The sequence below is a fragment of the Eubalaena glacialis genome, chromosome 8, assembly GCF_028564815.1.
Source record: "Eubalaena glacialis isolate mEubGla1 chromosome 8, mEubGla1.1.hap2.+ XY, whole genome shotgun sequence".
In the NCBI taxonomy this organism is placed as follows: domain Eukaryota; kingdom Metazoa; phylum Chordata; class Mammalia; order Artiodactyla; family Balaenidae; genus Eubalaena; species Eubalaena glacialis.
Window position 1 is genome coordinate 33,802,979 of NC_083723.1, and position 24,986 is coordinate 33,827,964.

Sequence of the window (24,986 nt, forward strand, 5' to 3'; positions counted from 1 at the left end):
GGCTCAGCCTGCCGCCCGGAACCAGAATAGGGCCTGAAGCAATCCTGCGCTTTTGCGGCCAGCTCCCAAAAAAACGAGTTGACAAATGGAGCTCAGGGGCACTGCAATTCACAAACCTGCAGAGTTAGAAATGATGACTCTCGTCCACAAATATATTGAGGGAAGGCAACGAAGAGGATTTGAAAGCAAGGCAGAATTGCAGGAAACAGATTTCAGGAGGTAGATTCGACTCGCCTTGAAAGCACATGAAAAGCGGCAAAGCGTTGACAATGATGCCCTTGGCCAAAAAGGGCGTATGCGTTTTTTCCTGAATATATTCAGGAAAAAACGCATACGCCCTTTTTGGCCAACCAAGCAAGCCGGAAAGGCAAATCGGCGCTACAAAGAAGTCTCGCTTGCCAGCGGTCAAAAGGGCCATGCTGAAAAAAGTGTAAAAACCAGAAATGCAGGACAGGCCATGGAGACACGGGAGCCTTGCTACGCTGATGGGCGGGATGGAAATTGCCAACAGCCACTCTGGAGGAGTGTACGCTGCGTCCTGAAACATGGAATAGACACAGCTGAGAGAGCATAGGGCACTACCACTCATGGGCGTAGAAATCGGGAAACCTAAAAATCAACACGACACAGGCACCCCAAAGTTCAGGGCTGCTCTGTTTCCAAGAACCTCCACTTCGGTACACCTTAAATATCCCAGGAAAGAGAAAAATGGATAAAGAAGTTGTGGTACTTATGCACAATGGAATATCACTCAGCCATGAAATCAGTGTCATAAGGCTAGTAGCAGCATGATGAGTGGATTTAGGGACGATGACTCTAAGTGAAGTAAGTCACACAGAAAAGGACACTTATCCTAAGATATCACTGATAGAGGGAATGTCAACATCGCTACACCTGAACTGAATTCCAAAACAGAACAGAGTCACACATTTAGAAAACACACTATGGCTGCTTAACGGGAAAGGTGAGGCGGGGCGATGCATAAATCAAGGGTTTGAAATTAGCTCACATACCGTTCCACAAGCCAAATATGTAATAGACAAGACCTACTCCCTGCTCAGTGAACTGGACTCAACACCCCCTATTCACCGCCCAAGAATATATCTGACTAGGAAGAGTCTTAAAACCTATGTATTGATATCTCTCTGGAAGTGAATCAAGAGGGTGTAAAGCGGCATAAACACAGCAGGGAAAAGCAGCTAAACCCCATTATAAAAATAGATTACTTAAAAAAAAAAAACCCCAGAAAACAAAGACAGTGAAAGAGACATTCTTACAAAATCCGTTCAGGGGCTGTGATGCAACCTGGATTGACCATATCTAGACCCACAGCTGGATGAGACATAAGGCTGGACACTCTTGGGGCTGAGAGGATTGGTGAGGTTGGGTGAGCAAACGCAGACCCTTTAAAGTAATACTGCGTGGTACCCATGCCATGGGTCCCAAATCTCCAGGTTCAAGGGCATCTTCCTACATCGAAAACATGCCTGGGAAACCCAGAAGATGGTACACCGTGTGATCGGGAAAGGTTTCTAAAACGCACCTCATTTCTCCTCTCCTTGTGCTCGGGTTCGCCATTCCAGCCGCTTCACTAACAATCTCCCTACTTGGAGAATCAGCACCGTTGACCTCCTGTTTCGTACAGGTCGCAATTTGTCCTGAGGATGAACGGGAAGAGGGGGAACCAATGAGAGACTAGCTCTAGGTGTTGGGACAGGCACAGGTCACTCTATTTTCCCATCAGGAAGAAGAATGAACCACAGGCTCAGCCTGCCGCCCGGAACCAGAATAGGGCCTGAAGCAATCCTGCGCTTTTGCGGCCAGCTCCCAAAAAAGCGAGTTGACAAATGGAGCTCAGGGGCACTGCAATTCACAAACCTGCAGAGTTAGAAATGATGACTCTCGTCCACAAATATATTGAGGGAAGGCAACGAAGAGGATTTGAAAGCAAGGCAGAATTGCAGGAAACAGATTTCAGGAGGTAGATTCGACTCGCCTTGAAAGCACATGAAAAGCGGCAAAGCGTTGACAATGATGCCCTTGGCCAAAAAGGGCGTATGCGTTTTTTCCTGAATATATTCAGGAAAAAACGCATACGCCCTTTTTGGCCAACCAAGCAAGCCGGAAAGGCAAATCGGCGCTACAAAGAAGTCTCGCTTGCCAGCGGTCAAAAGGGCCATGCTGAAAAAAGTGTAAAAACCAGAAATGCAGGACAGGCCATGGAGACACGGGAGCCTTGCTACGCTGATGGGCGGGATGGAAATTGCCAACAGCCACTCTGGAGGAGTGTACGCTGCGTCCTGAAACATGGAATAGACACAGCTGAGAGAGCATAGGGCACTTCCACTCATGGGCGTAGAAATCGGGAAACCTAAAAATCAACACGACACAGGCACCCCAAAGTTTAGGGCTGCTCTGTTTCCAAGAACCTCCACTTCGGTACACCTTAAATATCCCAGGAAAGAGAAAAATGGATAAAGAAGTTGTGGTACTTATGCACAATGGAATATCACTCAGCCATGAAATCAGTGTCATAAGGCTAGTAGCAGCATGATGAGTGGATTTAGGGACGATGACTCTAAGTGAAGTAAGTCACACAGAAAAGGACACTTATCCTAAGATATCACTTATAGAGGGAATGTCAACATCGCTACACCTGAACTGAATTCCAAAACAGAACAGAGTCACACATTTGCAAAACACACTATGGCTGCTTAACGGGAAAGGTGAGGCGGGGCGATGCATAAAACAAGGGTTTGAAATTAGCTCAGATACCGTTCCACAAGCCAAATATGTAATAGACAAGACCTACTCCCTGCTCAGTGAACTGGACTCAACACCCCCTATTCACCGCCCAAGAATATATCTGACTAGGAAGAGTCTTAAAACCTATGTATTGATGTATAGATATGTATTGATATGTACTGATATCTCTCTGGAAGTGAATCAAGAGGGTGTAAAGCGGCATAAACACAGCAGGGAAAAGCAGCTAAACCCCATTATAAAAATAGATTACTTTAAAAAAAACCCATAAAAAAAAGACAGTGAAAGAGAGAGAAATTCTTACAAAATCCGTTCAGGGGCTCTGATGCAACCTGGATTGACCATATCTAGACCCACAGCTGGATGAGACATAAGGCGGGACACTATTGGGGCTGAGGGAATCGGTGAGGTTGGGTGAGCAAACGCAGACCCTTTAAAGTAATACTGCGTGGTACCCATGCCATGGGTCCCAAATCTCCAGGTTCAAGGGCATCTTCCTACATCGAAAACATGCCTGGGAAACCCAGAAGATGGTATACCGTGTGATCGGGAAAGGTTTCTAAAACGCACCTCATTTCTCTTCTCCTTGTGCTCGGGTTCGCCATTCCAGCCGCTTCACTAACAATCTCCCTACTTGGAGAATCAGCACCGTTGACCTCCTGTTTCGTACAGGTCGCAATTTGTCCTGAGGATGAACGGGAAGACGGGGAACCAATGAGAGACTAGCTCTAGGTGTTGGGACAGGCACAGGTCACTCTATTTTCCCATCAGGAAGAAGAATGAACCACAGGCTCAGCCTGCCCCCCGGAACCAGAATAGGGCCTGAAGCAATCCTGCGCTTTTGCGGCCAGCTCCCAAAAAAGCGAGTTGACAAATGGAGCTCAGGGGCACTGCAATTCACAAACCTGCAGAGTTATAAATGATAACTCTCGTCCACAAATATATTGAGGGAAGGCAACGAAGAGGATTTGAAAGCAAGGCAGAATTGCAGAAACAGATTTCAGGAGGTAGATTCGACTCGCCTTGAAAGCACATGAAAAGCAGCAAAGCGTTGGCAATTATGCCCTTGGGCAAAAAGGGCGTATGCGTTTTTTCCTGAATATATTTAGGAAAAAACGCATACGCCCTTTTTGGCCAACCAAGCAAGCCGGAAAGGCAAATCAGCGCTACAAAGAAGTCTCGCTTGCCAGCTGTCAAAAGGGCCATGCTGAAAAAAGTGTAAAAACCAGAAATGCAGGACAGGCCTTGGAGACATGGGAGCCTTGCTACACTGATGGGCGGGGTGGAAATTGCCAACAGCCACTCTGGAGAAGTGTACGCTGCGTCCTGAAACATGTAATAAACACAGCTTAGAGAGCATAGGGCACTTCCACTCATGGGCATAGAAATCGGGAAACCTAAAAATCAACAAGACACAGGCACCCCAAAGTTTAGGGCTCCTCTGTTTCCAAGAGCCTCCACTTCGGTACACCTTAAATATCCCAGGAAAGAGAAAAATGGATAAAGAAGTTGTGGTACTTATGCACAATGGAATATCACTCAGCCATGAAATCAGTGTCATAAGGCTAGTAGCAGCATGATGAGTGGATTTAGGGACGATGACTCTAAGTGAAGTAAGTCACACAGAAAAAGAAACTTATAACATATCACTTATAGAGGGAATGTAAAAATCGCAACACATAAACTGAATTACAAAACAGAAACAGTGTCACACATTTAAAAAACAAAGTTATGTCTGGTAAAGGAGAAAGGTGGGGTGGAGTGATGCAAAAACCAGGAGGTTGAAATTAGCACAGATACTGTTCCATAAACAAAATAAGTGATCGACAGGACCTACTGTATAGCTCAAAGTGCTGGGCTCAGCACACTTTTCTCAATGGAAAAGGATATATAAGACTGGTAAGAATCTGTAAAAGAATTTATTGATGTCTCTCTTTAAGTGAGTCAACTGATTAAATGTAGAGCAGCAAGAAACACAGTATTGAAAATCAGCTATACCCCATTATAAAATTAAATAACAAGAACAAAAAAAAAGACAGTGAGAGAGAGAAATTCTTACAAAATTTGTTCAGTGGCTGTGATGCAACCTGGACTGACCACATCTAGACATACAGCTGGATGGGACCTAAGGCTCTACACTCTTCGGTCTGAGAGGCTTGGTGAGCATGCGACAGCAAATGCAGCCCTTTTAGAGTAATACTGCCTGGCCCCCATTCCATGGGTTCCATATCTCCAGGTGCAGGGGACCCTTCCTACAGCTAAAACATGCATGGAACATCCAGAGGATGGTACACCATCTGATCGGGAAGAGTTTGGAAAATTCACCTCATCTCCACGTCTCCTGGTATTCTGGTCCCCCCTCCAACTCCTTTCCTTAGAGTCTCCCCACTTTGGGAAGGCAGCACACTCAACAGCCAGTTTTGCACAGCTTGGAATTTTCCAGGTGAAGAAGGGGAATGGGGGGATGGAATGAGACACAAGCCCTAGATGTTTGGACAGGCATATGCCACTCTAGTTTCCCAATCTGGAAGAAGAATTTCCCTATCCTTCAGGTGCCCCAGTAACCGGAATGGGTCTGTAGAAATCCTGCCCCTTTGTGGCTGCTTCCCTAAACAACAAGGTGAAAACCGGTGCTCAGGGGCACTGCAATTCACAGACATGCAGGGTTCTAATTGACACCTCTAATGGAGTCATTTTTTCAGCCCAGTATTCCTAAAGGACTTGTAAGCAAGGCAGAATTTCAAGAAAGGGATTCAAGAGGTAGTTTGCACTCGCCATTAAAGCCCATGCAAAGCTGCTGAACATCGCCAAAGATGCAGTTGGCCAAAAAGGCCATATGCGTTATTCCTTAATATATTCAGGAAAAAGCCTTACTCACTTTTTGGCCAACAAAACAGGCAGGCAATGCAAATCAGTACTACAAAGAGGTATCACTTCGCACCAGTCAGAATGGCCAACCTCACAAAGTTTAAAACCTGAAATGCAGGACAGGCCGTGGAGAAAAGGGAACCCTGACAAGCTGATGGTGGGAATGTAAATTGCTAACAGCCACTCTGGAGAAGTGGATGGTGATTCCTTAAAAATCTAAAAAACAGAGCTTCATAGCATATGGCGCTTCCACTCCTGGGCCTGTATCTTGGAAAAAACATACACTGACAGAACCCAGGCACTCCAACCTTTATGCAGCCCTGTTTACAAGAGCTTCTACTTGGAAGCTACCTAAAAGTCCTTGGAAGGAAAACTGGATAAAGAAATTATGGTGCATATGTACCAGGGAATATTACTCAGCCATGAAATGAATGAAATAAGGCCATTTGCAGCCACTTGGAAGGACCTTTATACATTCATACTAAGTGTTATAAATCAGACAATGATAACTATCATATGATATTACTTATTGGTGGAATCTAAAAATTGATACAAAGGTACTATCCTACAACACAGAAACAGAGTCCCAGACTTAGAACACAAACTTATGGTTACCAAACTGGAAAGGTGTGTTGGAGGCATAAATCATGAGGTTGGAGTTAGTATATACATAATTACAGAGAGAAAACTTGTAATCAGCGTGGACCTGCTGTAGAGCACTTGGAACTCTTCTCAACACCCTTTAGTAACCTCAATGGGAAAATAATTCTAAAAAGAATATATAGTCATCTCTGTATAAATGAATCATGTTGGTGTATATCAAAAACGAACACAAAATGGTAAATCAACTATATACTCCATTATAAACTGAAAATTAAATTACAGAAAAGAAAAATGATCACTAAATTTGTTTAGTCGCAGTGAACGTGCTAGTGTCACATCCCTGGACACAGACCCAATTTGGTCCCAAGGCTGGACAGTTGTGGGCCTGAGGTCCTCGGGAGAATATGCCAGCTAATTCGCCCCCCTTGAACCTGTAATACCTGGTCCCCTCTGCATGGGATCACAATCTCCAGATCTAAGTGTGCCCTCATACTACTAAACCAACCCTCTGACACCCAAAGGAAGCTGGACTCTCTGGGCCGGATGACATTTGGAAAATCACCTGCTCTCAACATATCCTGGTGTTTGGGTTCCGACCTCCAGACTTCTTCATTAGGGTCATCCCACTCTGCAAGACAGCACCCTCAACAGGTGATTTTGCAGGGGTTTGTATTTGTTCGGGGGATGAAGGATAAGGGGGAAGAAGGAATGGGACAGAAGCCCTTACATGTTTGGTCAGGCACATTCCACTCTAATTTAAAACACAAGAACAGGACTTGCCCTACATCTAAGGTTGTGTCAGTAACCAGACAGGGACGGTAGAAATCCTGCCGCCTTCTGTTTCCCATAACAACAACTCTAAAAACTGGACCTTATAGGCACTTCATATTCACAATGCCTGGGGAGCTGTAAATGACAACAGCCCTCAAAAAATGTCTTGGGGTAGGTAATCGAAATAGACTTCAAAACAAGGCAACCTTTCAATAACCCTTTTTCAAGGGGTAAATTTTACTCACACTGTTCAAAAAAAAAAAAGCACATATGAAGATGCTCACCATTGCTTTGTGTTAGACAAATGCAAATCAGATGTACAAAGAAGTATCACCTGGAACCACTCAGAATAGTCATCATCACAATGTCTACAAACACGAAATGCTTCAGATGGTGTGAGAAAAAGAGAAACCTACTACTTATTATTATTATTTTTAATCTGCGTTGGGTGTTCATTGCTGCACGTGGCTTTTCTCTAGCTACAGCAAGCGGGGGCTATTCATCATTGTGGTACGAAGCCTTCTCTTTGCGGTGGCTTCTCTTGCTGTGGAGCACAGGCTCTAGGTACACAGGCTTCAGTAGTTGTGGCTCGTGGGCTCTAGATCACAGACTCAGTAGTTATGGTGCACAGGCTTACTTGCTCTGTGGCATGTGAGATCTCCCCGGGCCAGGGCTCGAACCTGTGTTCCCTGAACTGGCAGGCAGATTCTTAACCACTGCACCACCAATACTATGCTATCGGTGGCAATGTCAATTGGTAAAAGGCACTATGGAGCACAGAATGGAGGTTACCAGAGTAAGGGGAGGCGGGAGGGATAAATTGGAAATTGGGATTGACATATACACACTACTATATATAAAAGAGATAACAAATAAGGGCTTACTGTATAGCACAGGGAACTCTACTCAATACTCTGTAATGACCTGTATGGGAAAGGAATCCAAAAAGGATTGGATATATGTATAACTGCTTCACTCTGCTGTGCAGCAGAAAGTAACACAACATTGTAAATCAAGTATACTCCAAAAAAATTGGAATTGAAATGAAATGAAATAAAATAAAATAAAATAGAGCTACCAGATGATCCAGCAAGTTCACTCCTGTGCGCATATCTGGAGGAAAGCATAAATCGAAAAGACACATCTTCCCCAATGTTCACTGCAACACTCTTTACAATAGCGAAGACATGGAAACAACCAAAATGTCCATCAACATGAATATAGGTAAAGAATATGTGATACATATATGTATATAATGGAATATGACTCAGCCATAAAATAGAAGAAAATAATGCCAATTGCAGTAACATGGATGGACCTAGAGATGATTGTACTAAGTGAAGTAAGTCAGACAAATATTGTATGATATCACTTCTAGGTGGAAGCTAAAAATTGATACAAATGAACTAACTTACAAAACAGAGGCAGACTCACAGACTTGGAAAACAAACTTATGGTTACCAAAGGGGAAAGGTGGGGGGTAGGGATAAATCAGGAACTTGGGGTAAACATACGAATACTACTATATATAACATAGATAAGCAACAAGGACCTACTGTATAGCACAGGGAACTCTACTCAATATTCTGGGAATACCTTTATCAGAAAAGAATCTGAAAAAGAATGAATATATGCATATGTGTAACTGAATCACTTGCTGTGCAGCTGAAATGAACACAACATTGTAAATCAACTATACTCCAATAAAATTTAAATTACAAAGTAAAGAAAATCAGCTATATTTCAAAAGAAAAAAAAGAATTCCCATCTATTTTTATGGCTTGATAGCTTACTTTTTTAGTGCTCAATATTATCCCATTCCCAGAATATATTAATACTATATCATTTCATTCACCTATTGGAGGACACCTTAGTTTCATTCACATTTTGGCAATATTGAATTAGGTGCTATAAATATCCATATGCAGGTTTTCATCTGGAAGTATGTTTTAAACTACTTTCAGTAAATATCCATGAAAACACTTGCCAGATTGTACAGTAAGGGAATGTTCAATATTATAGCAAGTGTCAATCAGACTACCAAAGTAGCTGTATTATTTTTCATTTCCACCAATAACAAATGACATTTCCTATTGTTCCACATCTCCTACAGAATTTGTTCTTGTCATTGTTCACATTTTAGCCATTCTAAGTGTTACATAGTGGTATGTAATTGTATTTTTAATTTGCTTTTTCATGGCAGCATGTAATCTGGATTATTCTTCTGTATACTTATATGCATATGTCTATTTTCTTTGGCGAGGTGTCCATAAAGTATATTGGTCCACATTTTATTTAGGTTGCTTTCATTTTTTTCTACCCAATCTGTATTTGTTTTATTTATTTTCGTGCCTTATTGCATTAGCAAGGACTTGCAGTAAAATATGGAAAAGGAGTCATGAAAGGGGACATCCTTGTTTTTACCTGAACTTAGTGGAAAACCTTCATGTTTTTGACCATTAATCATGATGTAAGATAAAAGTTTCCTGTACATCTTTGTTATCAACTTGAGAAAGCTCCAGTCTATTTCTTTAACTGAGAGTTTTTATGAAGAATGGGTGTTAGATTTTTTCAAAGGTCTTCTGAATCTATTGATATGCTAATGATTGTCTTTAAGGTGTTGATATGATGGATATAATTATTTGATTTTAGAATGTTGAACCAGCCTTGCATACCTGGGATTATTCCCTCTCATTCATGATATAAAATTCTCTCAAAATATTGTTGGATTCAATTTGGTAATATTTTGTTGAGGATTTTTGCATTGATGTTCCTGAGAGATATTGGTCAGTTTTCTTTACTATTCATATGTTCCTCTAAGTTTGGATGTTGTGGATTTAGTGACAGACATTCATTTGGGGAGATTCTCAGTCATTTTGTAAAAATATTTTTCTGTTCTTTGTTATCTTTATTCTCCTCCTGCTATACCCGTTATGTATAGGTCACAGCATTTTTCATTGTTCCACAATTATTGATTACTCTGTTCTGTTGATTTCTTTCCTGCTCATTTTCTCTTTTCTTTTGAGATTTAAAGGTTTCTCTTGATATGTCTTCAAGCTCACAGATATTTCTCCTCAGCCAGCTCTTTGACTGCTAAAACAAAATACGAGAGACTTGGTATTTTATAAACAACAGAATATTTTTGTTTTCTCATAATTGCTGAGGCTGAAAAGTTCAAGAACAAGTTACCAGGGGCTTCCCTGGTGGTGCAGTGGTTAAGAATCTGCCTACCAATAAAGGGGACAAGGGTTCGAGCCCTGGTCTGGGAAGATCCCACATGCCATGGAACAACTAAGCCTGTGCACCACAAATACTGAACCTGTGCTCTAGAGCCCACAGGCCACAACTACTGAGGCCATGAGCCACAACTACTGAAACCCGCACGCCTAGAGCCCATGCTCTGCAACAAGAGAAGCCACCCAATGAGAAGCCTGCACACTGCAACAAAGACCCAACACAGCCAAAAAATTAATTAATTATCTAATTAATTTTTTTAAAAAATAGAACAAGTTGCCAGCTGACTTAGTGTCTGGCGAGGGACCAATTTCTGGTTCATAATGTGGGTCTTCTCGCTCGGCAATGAAATCATGGAATGGGCATAAGATCTTCTGTGTGCTACATTTATTAGGTCACTAATCCCATGTTTGAGGTCTCTGGCCTCATGACCTAATCACCTCCCAAAAGCCCCACCTCCTAATACCACCAATATGGGAGCTGGGTTTCAAAATTTTAAAATTAGAGGTACAAAATATTTACACCATAACAGGGACAACAGAGTTAACTGATTTTTTCTTTCATGTTAAAGGTTTGCACATTTACATTTATTATATAATCCCAAAACCCTTGTTTTATTTTAAGATTCTTTTTCCATATACGCCAGTACAGACCACTGAATAGAGTTCCCTGTGCTATAAAGCAGGTCTTTATCAATACTTATCTATTTTATATATAGTAGTGTGTATATGTCAGTCACAATCTCCCAATTTATCCCTTCCCCACTTATCCCCTGGTAACCATAAGTTTGTTTTCTATATCCATGACTCTATTTCTGTTGTGTAAATAAGTTCATTTGTACCTTTTATTTCTTTTTTAGATTTTTCATATAAGCAATATCATATGATAACTGTCTTTCTGTGTCTGACTTTCTTCACTCAGTATAACAATCTCTAGGTCCATCCATGTTGCTACAAAACCCTTAACTGTTAAGGATAACTCTCAATTTTTTCCAGTATCATCAGCAATTCTTTCTGGCAGACACATGATAACACTTTTTAAACAGGGATATTGAGACCAAGGCTCCTGACCTGCAAACAAACAAAACATCATTCATATAATGAAAACTTTGCACATCGAAGGATGAAAGCACTTGGTCTAAATGCCTTTGAACCCACTGTTGACAGAGGGCAGAGGAGTTTGACTCACTAATCTTCCTTACGTGCACTTCTTCCTAATGGGGTATTCCATCTAAAACTTGTAAGAAGCGGGAATGCATCATGGAACACACCAATCTCTACTACAGATTCTGAAGCAGCAAAAAAAAAAAACAAAAACATGATGGATCCATCCAAAGGGTTCTGTCCACATTGTTACAACTGTTTCCCTCGCACTGTGAACCCTTTTCAAACCCTATCACTTGAACCTATTTTTATTTTTTTCAACAAAAATAACGTTAATCTGCAGTCAGACACTCCAGTAATATTACACTATCCCTTGTGCAAGTATGTAGGGATTTGAGGAGCTATGGGAGGTTATCATGAGAGGTTGCCTAGAGTAATTAGGACATTTCATTTAATGTTGGCTCTTCTCCCTAAGATGTCTGCTGTCCTCTTCTTTTTGTAGCTACTAGCATTGAGAAAGTGACCAAGATAAGGCCCTTCTCTTTTACTGCCCATGAATGCAGCTGTGATTATCCCCACAGAACTTGGTGCTTCCAGAAGCCCCTGAAACTACTGATCCTCCATGCATGGCATGACATAGATAAGGATGGTGACGTGTATCCTTGTATAGAGCATGCTATAAAATTTTTGACTCTTCCCTTCCTCATAATTCCAAAGAATAGATTTCTTTGGATTTCTGCTTAATGCTGCTGGAGTTGGTACATAAGTTGAGGGAGGTATCAGGGCACACCAAAAGAGAGGGTAACTGCACAGAAAATACAAGCAGGTACATTTCTGTGTAGTTTCAAGCAGCTTATTTGCTATATCAACCATGGTGAAATGTTGACCCTTCCTCTTTCTACTAGTAGTACAACAAACATAAAGGATATTTAGGCTGCTTGTTTTATCCCCACCTCTCACAATTGATCTGCATTAACATATAGGACAATGAAGGGCCCTTTCTACCATCTTAACCAATATTTGAGAACTACAAAATGTCCAGATTTTTCTGGGGATTATTTTCATATTCCCCAATCAGGCCTATGAAGGAATCTTACCTATTGTGTTTAATGAAGTCATATCTCTGACGGCATTCCATCATCAACAAAACTGGAAAGAAATTTGAAGGGTCTTCGATTTTACCATATTTGAAATAACAATATTTTAGCCTGCCACGTTTTTGGATTTTAGAAAAAAATATTTTAAATGAGACAAAAAATCATTTTTATGACACAAAAAGACAGCAATAGTTTTATATTTTTATCTGTTCCACTTGCACACAACTGTCTCATGGGGTTATGTAAAGCACTCCTGTTGGCTGCTGTGCATGGTGCAAGTATGGATTAAAGATTAGGAATCTTAAGCTTCAGTCACCTGAAACATTTAAATTAGGATGCAAGCAATCCTGTCCAACATTTGAACAGAGCAAGACACTCTCTTTATTTTATTTGTCAGGTAATGAATCTGTCTTTTCCCCAAGGAGAGAAACAACTGGCATCTTCCATCAATGTGTTGTACAAAAATCTTTGAACAGAGTGCAAGCAGAGGCTGATACAAGATGTGAAAAAAAAATGAGAGACCCTTGTGGCATTTTCTCCTAACTTATTGCAATCTCCCATTTAAAATGTGGGAATAATCAATCTTCTGAGGAAAAAGGCCCAAGGAAGGTTTTTGCTTCTGTGGAATAATGGGATTGCTAAAGATTTCAGGAGGCAAGATGAATTAGTGAGAATGACCATGAGAAATCAGAGAAAAGTCAGATCCAAGGATGAAGTGATGTTTACCACTGTGAATCAATGAGAAGTAGGAGCAAATGAAAAGAAAGCTGAATACAACATTTTCTGAATAAATGTAACCTTTCAGCTGTCATAGAAAAATTAATACTCACTATGATACAACATATTTAGTTTAGAAGGTTAACTTAAATTTAAAGATTAATAATTACATTTATTGAAGAAATGAAAACATATTTGTGGTTTAGAATAAATAATGTGTTCTGCTACAGATAAGAAGACTACATAAATAAATAGAAATAAGACTAAATAAATAAATAAATAAAGAGGAAAATAACAAATTAGATGTTATTAACATTAAAAACTGACACTCATCTAAAGAAAGAGAAGGAGAGACAGAAAGAGAGAAGAACTCATATCAAGCATATATTAAAAACTCCTAAATAAGAAATCTTCAGATGTTAAAAAAAAAAAAGAAGTCTTCAATAAGAAGATAATGGAATAGCAAATGGGGAAAATATACCAAAAGATATTTCAAAAAAGAGAGTACAGAATGTTAAGTAAACATATCAAAAGATGCTTGGCTTCTTAGTAGTCAATTAAATGCAAAAACGTGATACCTGGAATTATCACTCACCAACCAGAAAGTTCAAATGAAAATGACAGATATTATCAAGTTTGACAAGAATGTGTATAATCCTTGAATCTCATTCACTGCTGCTGAGGATGAAAAATCATACAAATGTTTTGAAAATATTTAGAAATATCTAAAAAGATAAACACAAGAAAGCTATGACTCGAAAATTTTACTACTACATGTATACTGAACAATAATTTATACACACACCACCAAAGCTCAAGTTCTAGAATTTATATACCAGTGCTGTTCTCAATAGACACAAACTGAAAATCACTCATATTGTAATACACATTGGAATAAATTAATTAATAGTTAAATATTTACACTATGGAATCCTATGCAACAGTGGCAATGCATGATCACAACAACAGGCAACCATATAGGCATATTCACAAACAACATAAAATAAAAAAGCTCAATCCAAAAGTGATTTTACTGTGCCATAACATTTATATAAAATACAAAATACAGGTAAAGTTATCTTTTTGTTAGATACCAGGACAATATTAAACCTTAAGGGGAGTCACTAGAATGGGACCAGGGGGCCTCTGAGTATCCGGCAATTTTCTGTGTCTTTATCTAGAAGCTATGTATAGAGTGTATTCAGATGCTGAATTTTCTGAAATTTGTCATTTCCTTACAGACCATGCATGTTTTAGTTGTTTTTTATACATAACAAAAAGTAAAACTGATAGACTAGGGAAGGTAATTATATTAGCACTTTAATATCCATGCTTTTCAAGGTGGAAGTGAAAGGTATTAAATACTTGACATTGTGATTACTTCTTAAAAGTAAGGTGAAAATTTGAGGTTAATAAATAAGACATACTTCTTCATATATAATCCTCAAAGAGGAGAGGTAGAAATGAGTATTATTTTTTTTCTTTAATACAGAATCGTTAAGATAGAAAATAATGAAAACAGACTAGGTTTAAAAAAGAACACACTGGACTTCCCTGGTGGCACAGTGGGTAAGAATTTGCCTGCCAATGCAGGGAACAGGGGTTCAATCCCTGGTCTGGGAAGATCCCACATGCCACAGAGCAACTAAGCCCATGTGCCACAACTACTGAGCCTGTGCTCTAGAGCCTGCAAGCAACAACTATTGAGCCTGCATGACACAACTACTGAAGCCCATGCACCTAGAGCCCATACTCCACAACAAGAGAAACCACCGCAAGGGGAAGCCCGTGCACCACAACGATGAGTAACCCCTGCTTGACACAACTAGAGAAACCCTGTGCAGCAACGAAGACCCAATGCAACCAAAAATAAAAAAAATTAAATCTTTTGACTTCTGAGATGACTCACTCACGTGGCTGTAGGTAAGAGGCCTCAGTTCCTTGCCACATGGATCTCTCCTTACGGCTGCTTGAGTGTCCTCATGACATGGCAGCTGGCTTACCCCAGGATGAGTGATCTAGTAGAAACCAAAGCAGAAGCAGCAATGTCTTTTATAACTTTGGAAGCTGCACTTTGTCATTTCTGCAATTTCTTATTAGTTAAACAGTCAACCCTTTTCAAGTGCGAGGAGCCACACAGGTACATGAAGACTGGGAGACAATTAGGGGATAATTAGGGCCATCTTGGAAGCTGGCTACCAAAGTGGCTGACTAGCAGAAATCTGAATTTTGTTTTCTTCACTTCTGGAGAGAAAATGGTCAGTGAATCTCATTGGTGGTCTTTGAGATGTACTAAAGCTACCTCTTGCTCTCACTCCCAGCTGTGTGGCTGACAGGGTCTTGGTGCTCCAGCCGGGTGTCAAGCCTGTGCCTCTGAGGTGGGAGAGCCGAGTTCAGGACATTGGTCTACCAGAGACCTCCGGCACCTTGTAATATCAAACGGCAAAAGCTCTCCCAGAGATATCCGTCTCAACGCTAAGACCCAGCTCTACTCAGAGACCAGCAAGATCCAGTGCTGGACATCCCATGCCAAACAACTAGCAAGACAGGAATGCAGGCCCACCCATTAGCAGATAGGTTGCCTAAAATCATAATAAGATCACAGACATCCCAAAACACACCACCAGATGTGGACCTGTCCACCAGAAAGACAAGATCCAGACACACCCACCAGAACACAGGCACCAGTCCCCTCTGCCAGAAAGCCTACACAACCCACTGAACCAACCTTAGCCACTGGAGGCAGACACCAAAAACAACGGGAACTACGAATCTGCAGCCTCCGAAAAGGAGACCCCAAACACAGTCCCCAAAGCCAAATGAGAAGACACAGAAACACACAGCAGATGAAGGAGCAAGGTAAAAACCCACCAGACCAAACAAATGTAGAGGAAATAGGCAGTCTACCTGAAAAAGAATTCAGAGTAATGATAGTAAAGATGATCCCAAATCCTGGAACTGGAATGGAGAATAGACAAGAAACGTTTAGCAAGTACCTAGAAGAACTAAAGAGCAAACAAACAATGATGAACAACACAATAAATGTAATTAAAAATTCTCTACAAGGAAACAATAGCAGAATAACTGAGGCAGAAGAATGGATAAATGACCTGGAAGATAAAATAGTGGAAATAACTACTGCAGAGCAGAATAAAGAAAAAAGAATGAAAAGAATTGAGGACAATCTGAGACACCTCTGGGACAACATTAAACGCACCAACATTCGAATATAGAGGTCCCAGAAGTAGAAGAGAAAAAGAAAGACACTGAGAAAATATTTAAAGAGATTATAGTTGAAAACTTCCCTAATATGGGAAAGGAAATCGTTAATCAAGTCCAGGAAGCGCAGAGAGTCCCATACAAGATAAACCCAAGGAGAAACATGCCAAAACATATACTAATCAAACTATCAAAAATTAAATACAAAGAAAAAATATTAAAAGCAGCAAGGGAAAAACAACAAATAACATACAAGGGAATCCCCATAAGGTTAACAGCTGATCTTTCAGCAGAAACTCTGCAAGCCAGAAGGGACTGGCAGGACATATTTGAAGTGATGAAAGGGGAAAAGCTGCAACCAAGATTACTCGACCCACCAAGGATCTCGTTCAGATTCGACAGAGAAATTAAAACCTTTACAGACAAGCAAAAGCTAAGAGAATTCAGCACCACCAAACCCGCTTTACAACAAATGCTAAAGGAACTTCTCTAGGCAGGAAACACAAGAGAAGGAAAAGACTTACAATAACAAACCCAAAACAATTAAGAAAATGGTAATAAGAACATACATATCAATAATTACCTTAAATGTAAATGGATTAAATGCTCCAACCAAAAGACATAGAATGGCTGAATGGATCCGAAAACACGACCGGTATATATGTGGTCTACAAGAGACCCATTTCTGACCTAGGGACACATACAGACGGAAAGTGAGGGGATGGAATAAGATATTCCATGCAAATGGAAATCAAAAGAAAGCTAGAGTAGCAATTCTCATATCAGACAAAAAAGACTTTAAAATAAAGACTATTACAGGAGACAAAGAAGGACACTACATAATGATCAAGGGATCAATCCAAGAAGAAGATATAACAATTGTACATATTTATGCACCCAACATATGAGCACCTCAATACATAAGGCAAATGTTAACAGCCATAAAAGGGGAAATCGACATTAACACAATCATAGTAGGGGACTTTAGCACCCCTCTTTCACCAATGAACAGATCATCCAAAATGAAAATAAATAAGGAAACACAAGCTTTAAATGATACATTAAACAAGATGGACTTAATTGACATTTATAGGACATTCCATCCAAAAACAACAGAATGCACTTATTCTCAAGTGCTCATGGAACATTCTCCAGGATAGATCATATCTTGGGTCACAAATCAAGCCTTGGTAAATTCAAGAAAATTGAAATCGTATCAAGTATCTTTTCCAATCACAACGCTATCAGACTAGATATCAATTACAGGAAAAAATCATTAAAAAAAATACAAACACATGGACGCTAAACAATACACTACTTAATAACCAAGACATCACTGAAGAAATCAAAGAGGAAATAAAAAAATACCTAGAAACAAATGACAATGAAAACATGAAGACCCAAAACCTATGGGATGCAGCAAAAGCAGTTCTAAGAGGGAAGTTTATAGCAATACAATCCTACCTCAAGAAACAAGAAACATCTCAAATAAACAAGTTAACCTTACACCTAAAGCAATTAGAGAAAGAAAGAAAAAAAAACCCAAAGTCAGCAGAGGAAAGACATCATAAAGATCAGATCAGAAATAAATGAAAAAGAAATGAAGGAAACAACAGCAAAGATCAAAAAAACTAAAAGCTGGTTCTTTGAGACGATAAACAAAATTGATAAACCATAAGCCAGACTCATCAAGAAAAAAAGGGAGACGACTCAAATCAATAGAATTACAAGTGAAAAAGGAGAAATAACAACTGACACTGCAGAAATACAAAGGATCATGAGAGATTACTGCAAGCAACTATATGCCAATAAAATGGACAACCTGGAAGAAATGGACAAATTCTTAGAAAAGCACAACCTTCCAAGACTGAACCAGGAAGAAATAGAAACTACAAACAAACCAATCCCAAGCGCTGAACTTGAGACTGTGATTAAAAATCTTCCAACAAACAAAAGCCCAGGACCAGATGGCTTCACAGGTAAATTCTATCAAACATTTAGAGAAGAGTTAACACCTATCCTTCTCAAACTCTTCCAAAATATAGCAGAGGGAGGAACTCTCCCAAACTTATTCTATGAGACCACCATCTCCCTGACACCAAAACCAGACAAAGATGTCACAAAGAGAGAAAACTACAGGCCAATATCACTGATGAACATAGCTGCAAAAATCCACTGCACAATACTAGCAAACAGAATCCAACAGCGCCTTAAAAGGATCATACACCATGATCAAGTGGGGTTTATCCCAGGGATGCAAGGATTATTCAATACATGTAAATCAATGTGATACACCATATTAAAAAAAGGAAGGATAAAAACTGTATGGTCATCTCAATACATGCAGAAAATGCTTTTGACGATATTAAACACCCATTTATCATAAAAACCCTCCAGAAAGTAGGCATAGAGGGAACTTTCCTCAACATAATAAAGGCCATATATGACAAACCCACAGCCAGCATCGTTCTCAATGGTGAAAAAGTGAAACCATTTCCACCAAGATCAGGAACAAGACAAGGTTGCCCACTCTCACCACTATTATTCCACACACTTTTGGAATTTTTAGCTACGGCAATCAGAGAAGAAAAAGAAATAAAAGGAATCCAAATCGGAAAAGAAGTTAAGCTCTCACTGTTTGCAGATGACATGATACTATACATAGAGAATCCTAAAGATGCTACCAGAAACCTACTAGAGTTAATCAATGAATCTGGTAAGTTTGCAGGATACAAAATTAATGTACAGATATCTCTTTCATTCCTATACACTAAAGATGAAAAATCTGAAAGAGAAATTAAGGAAACACTCCCATTTACCACTGCAACAAATAGAATAAAATACCTAGGAATAAACCTACCTAAGGAGACAAAAGACGTTTACTCAACAAACTATAAGACACTGATGAAAGAAATCAAACATGACACAAACAGATACAGAGATATACCATGTTCTTGGATTGGAAGAATCAACATTGTGAAAATGACTCTACTACCCAAAGCAATCTACAGATTCAATGCAATCCCTATCAAACTACCAATGGAATTTTTCAGAGAACTAGAACAAAAAAATTTCACAATTTGTATGGAAACACAAAAGACCCCGAACAGCCAAAGCAATCTTGAGAAGAAACACAGAGCTGGAGGAATCAGGCTCCCTGACTTCAGACAATACTACAAAGCTACAGTAGTCAAGACAGTATGGTACTGGCACAAAAACAGAAATATAGATCAATGGAACAGGAGACAAAGCCCAGACATAAACCCATACACATATGGTCACCTTATTTTTGATAAAGGAGGCAAGAATATACAATGGAGAAATCACAGCCTCTTCAATAAGTGGTGCTGGGAAAACTGGACAGCTAAAGGTAAAAGAATGAAATTAGAAGACTCCCTAACACCATACACAAAAATAAACTCAAAATGGATTAAAGACCTAAATGTAAGGCCAGACACTACAAAACTCTTAGAGGAAAACATAGGCAGAACACTCTATGACATCAATCACAGCAAGATCCTTTTTGACCCACCTCCTAGAGAAATGGAAATTAAAAAAAAATAAACAAATGAGACCTAAGGAGACTTAAAAGCTTTTGCACAGCAAAGGAAAACGTAAACAAGATGAAAAGGCCACCCTCAGAATGGGAGAAAATAGTTGCCAATGAAGCAACTGACAAAGGATTAATCTCCAAACTTTACAAGCAGCCCATGCAGCTCAATATCAAAAAAAACAAACAACCCAATCCATAAATGGGCAGAAGACCTAAATAGACATTTCTCCAAAGAAGATATACAGATTGCCAACAAACACATGAAAGAATGCTCAACATCACTGATCATTAGAGAAATGCAAATCGAAATTACAATGAGGTATCACCACACACAGGTAAGAATGGCCATCATCAAAAAAATCTACAAACAATAAATGCTGCAGAGGTGTGGAAAAAAAGGAACCCTCTTGCACCGTTGGTGGGAGTGTAAATTGATACAGCCACTATCGAGAACAGTATGGAGGTTCCTTTAAAAACTAAAAATAGAACTACCATATGACACAGCAATCCCACTACTGGGCATAAACCTGGAGAAAACCATAATTCAAAAAGAGTCATGTTCCACAATGTTCATTGCAGCTCTATTTGCAATAGCCAGGACATGGAAGCAACCTAAGTGTCCATCAACTGATGAATGGGTAAAAAATATGTTGCACACCTTCAATATGAAATGGAATATTACTCAGCCATAAAAAGAAATGAAATTGAGTTATTTGTAGTGAGATGGATGGACCTAGGGTCTGTCATACAGAGTGAAGTAAGTCAGAAAGAGAAAAACAAATACTGTATGCTAACACATATATGTGGAATCTAAAAAAAAAAGAAAAAAAATGGTTGGGAAGAACCTAGGGACAGGACAGGAATAAAGATGCATACATAGAGAATGGACTTGAGGACACGGGGAGGGGGAAGGGTAAGCTGGGACGAAGTGAGAGAGTGGCATGGACTTATATATACTACCAAATGTAAAATAGCTAGCTAGTAGGAAACAGCTGCATAGCACAGGGAGATCAACTCAGTGCTTTGTGACCACTTAGAGGGGTGGGATAAGGAGGGCGGGAGGGAGATGCAACAGGGAGGAGATATGGGGATATATGGATATGTATAGCTGCCTCACTTTGTTATAAAGCAGAGACTAACACACCATTGTAAAGCAATTATAGTCCAATAAAGATGTTAAAAATAAATAAATAATTTATGCCCCCCCCCAAATTAAATCTTTTTTAAAAATAAATAAATAAAAAAGAGCACTCAATGACATGGAACTCTAAACGTAAGTATTTTCAGTACTATAGTAAATGTAAATGGATTAATATCTCCTATTAAAGTGTAATTTTTTATATTATGTGCAACTAAATTTTTTTCACAATATACAGGTAAACTAAAAGAATTACATTAGAAAGGAGAAAACATTCCATGTATTTAAAAACAATAAAACAATAAGCATGTAATATGCATCTTAGATATAAGATGTCTTTAAGTTCAGAACAATTTGTCATTATTGTAATTAGCATTATTATACCAATTTCTTAAAAACATTTCAATACTTTTGTATTTGAAAAAATATTTTAATATTTTTTTCTTCGCTCTTTTGTGGTCTAATACATGGTAAGTATTTAGGTGCTAACATAACCTAAAAATATATTTTGTTTTTTTACAGCCGAATAAAACTGAATCAAGGAGAAATAGATAACTTGAACATACTGATCACTAAAAGCAAAATAGAGGGCTTCCCTGGTGGCGCAGTGGTTGAGAATCTGCCTGCCAATGCAGGGGACATGGGTTCGAGCCCTGGTCGGGGAAGATCCCACATGCCGCGGAGCAACTGGTCCCGTGAGCCACAACTACTGAGCCTGCGCGTCTGGAGCCCGTACTCCGCAACAAGAGAGGTCGCGATAGTGAGAGGCCCATGCACCACGATGAAGAGTGGCCCCCGCCCGCTGCAACTAGAGAAAGCCCTCGCACAGAACGAAGACCCAACACAGCCAAAAACTAAATAAATAAATAAATAATTTTTTTTAAAAAATAGAATCTGTAATTTTAAAAAACTCCCTACCAACAGAAGTCCAGGATCAGATGGTTTCACAGGCAAATTCTACCAAATATACAAAGCAGAACTTACACTGATTCTTCTCAAACTCTTCGAAAAGATTGAAGAGTAAGGAATACTTCCAAAGACATTCTATGAAGCCACTATCACGCTGATATCAAAAACAGATGGGGGAGGGACTTCCCTGGTGGCACAGTGATTAAGAATCAGTCTGCCAATGCAGGGGACATAGGTTCGAGACCTGGTCTGGAAAGATCCCACATGCCACGGAGCAAATAAGCCTGTGTGTCACAACTACTGAGCCTGCGCTCTACAGCCCACGAGCCACAACTACTGAGCCTGATAACCACAACTCCTGAAGCCCACGCACCTAGAGCCCATGATCTGCAACAAAAGAAGCCACCACAATGAACAGCCTGCAAACCACAACGAAGAGTAGCCCCCGCTCGCCACAACTAGAGAGAGCCCAAGCACAGCAACGAATGCCCAATGCACCCAAAAATAAATAAAGAAAGAAATTTGCCTTAAAAAAAACAAAATAAAACAGATGGGGACTTTTCTCGTGGTCCAGCATTTAAGATTTCGCCTTCCAGTGCAGGGGGTGCGGGTTTGATCCCTGGTTTTGGAGCTAAGATCCCACATGCCTCACAAACAAAAAACCAAAACATAAAACAGAAGCAATATTGGAACAAATTCAATAAAGACTTTAAAAAAAAAAACCACAGAGAAAGACACTACCAAAAAAGAAAACTGCAGGCCAATATCTTTGATAAATATAGATGCAAAAATTCTCAACTGAATATTAGAAAACCGAATCCGACAACACATAAGAGGATCATACACCATGACCAAATTTGATTCACCCCAGTGTCACAAAGTTGTTTCAACATATGCAAATCAATCAAAATGATACACCCCATCAACAAAGGAAAAACACAAAACAATCGATCATCTCAATAGATGGTGAAAAAGCATTTGAAAAACTTCAACATCCATTCATGATAAAAACACTTACCAAAGTGGGTATAGAGGAAACATATCTCAACATAATAAAAGCTATTTATGACAAACCCACAGCCAATATAATACTCAATGTTCATAAGCTGAAAGCCTTCCCGCTAAAATCTGGAACAAGACAAGGATGCCCCCTCTCACCTCTTCTCTTCAACATAGTATTGGAAGTCCTAGCCACAACAATCAGACAAGAAAAAGAAATAAAATCTAACCAAATTAGAAGGGAAGAGGTAAAGTTGTCATTATATGTGATGACATGATAATATATATAAAGGAAACCCTAAAAATTCCACGCAAACACTACTAGAGCTGATAAACAAATTCAGCAAAGTAGCAGGATACAAGATTTACATACATAAATTGGGTGCATTTCTTGGTTTTTCTTTCTTTTTTTTTAAATTTATTTTGGCTGCATTGGGTCTTCATTGCTGTGCACGGGCTTTCTCTAGTTGTGGCCAGTGGGGACTAGTCTTTCTTGTGGTGCACAGGCTTCTCATTGCAGTGGCTTTTCTTGTTGTGGAGCACGGGCTCTAGGCACGCAGGCTTAAGTAGTTGTGGTACATGGGCTCAGTAGTTGTGGCTCACTGGTTCTAGAGTGCAGGCTAAGTAGTTGTGGCACACAGGTTTAGTTGCTCCACGGCATGTGAGATCTTCCTGCATCAGGGCTCATACCCGTGTCCCCTGTATTGGCAGGTGGATTCTCAACCACGGAGCCACCAGGGAAGTCCCTGGTTGCATTTCTTGACACTAACAATGAAATATCAGAAAGGAAATGTAAACAAGCAATCCTTTTTTAAATGGCATCAAAAAAATAAAATGCTTAGGAATAAACCTCGCCAAGGAGGTGAAAGACTTATATGCTGAGAACTACAAAACATTAGTAAAGGAAACTGAAGATGATTCAAAGAAATGGAAAGACATCCCACGTTCTTGGATGGGAAGAATTAATACTGTTAAAATAGCTATACTACCCAAAGCAATCTACAGATTTAATGTGATCCCTATCAAATTACCCATGATATTTTCCCCAGAACTAGAACAAATAATCCTAAAATGTATCTGGAACCATAAAAAGTCAGAACTGTCAACACAATCCCTAGGAAAAAGAACAAAGCAGGAGGCATAACCCTCCTAAACTTCAGACAATACTAGAAAGCTACAGTAATCAAAGCCGCATGGTATTGGCACAGAAAGAGATACATGGATTAATGGAATGAAATAGAGAGCTAAGAAATAAACCCACACACCTATGGTCAATTAACCTTTGACAAAGGAGGCAAGAATATACAATGGGGAAAAGATAGTCTCTTCAGCAAGTGGTGTTTTGAAAGTTGGAGAGCCGTATGCAAATCAGTGAAGTCAGAACATACCCTCACACCATACACAAAAATAAACTCAAAACGGTTTATATGCTTAAATATAAGATAGGACACCTTATAACTCCTAGAAGAGAACATAAGCAAAACATTCTCTGACATAAGTCATACCAAGTTTTCCTAGGTAGTTCTCCTTAGGCAGTACAAATACAGTAATTCACCTACATACGAACCTTCAAGTTGCAAACTTTCAAAGATGCAAACGTCCATTCGAATGTCCAATCATGTAAGTTAGTTCACGTGTCTGGCATACATTGTCACGTGCGTGTTTCCTCTATATGTGGTTGTGCTTTTGTGTACTTTACAGTACTGTATAGAGTACAGTAGTACATTACCTTTATTTCAAGCCCAAGATATCTGGAAGCAACCGTAAAAGCAGAGGTGATGTAGCTGGTACTGTTAAGAAGCGCCAAGCGATAATGATGGAAACAAAAGTGAAAGTAATTGAGAGAGTGGAGCGAGGCAAAGAGATGTTAGACATCACTCATTCTTATAACATGAATCATTCAATCATTGGCACGAATCTAAAGAACAAGGACAAGATCATGGAACATGTGAAGTCTGCTGTGCCGATGATGTTGACAAAATATCGAAGAAGCATGGAAAAGTGATGGAGGA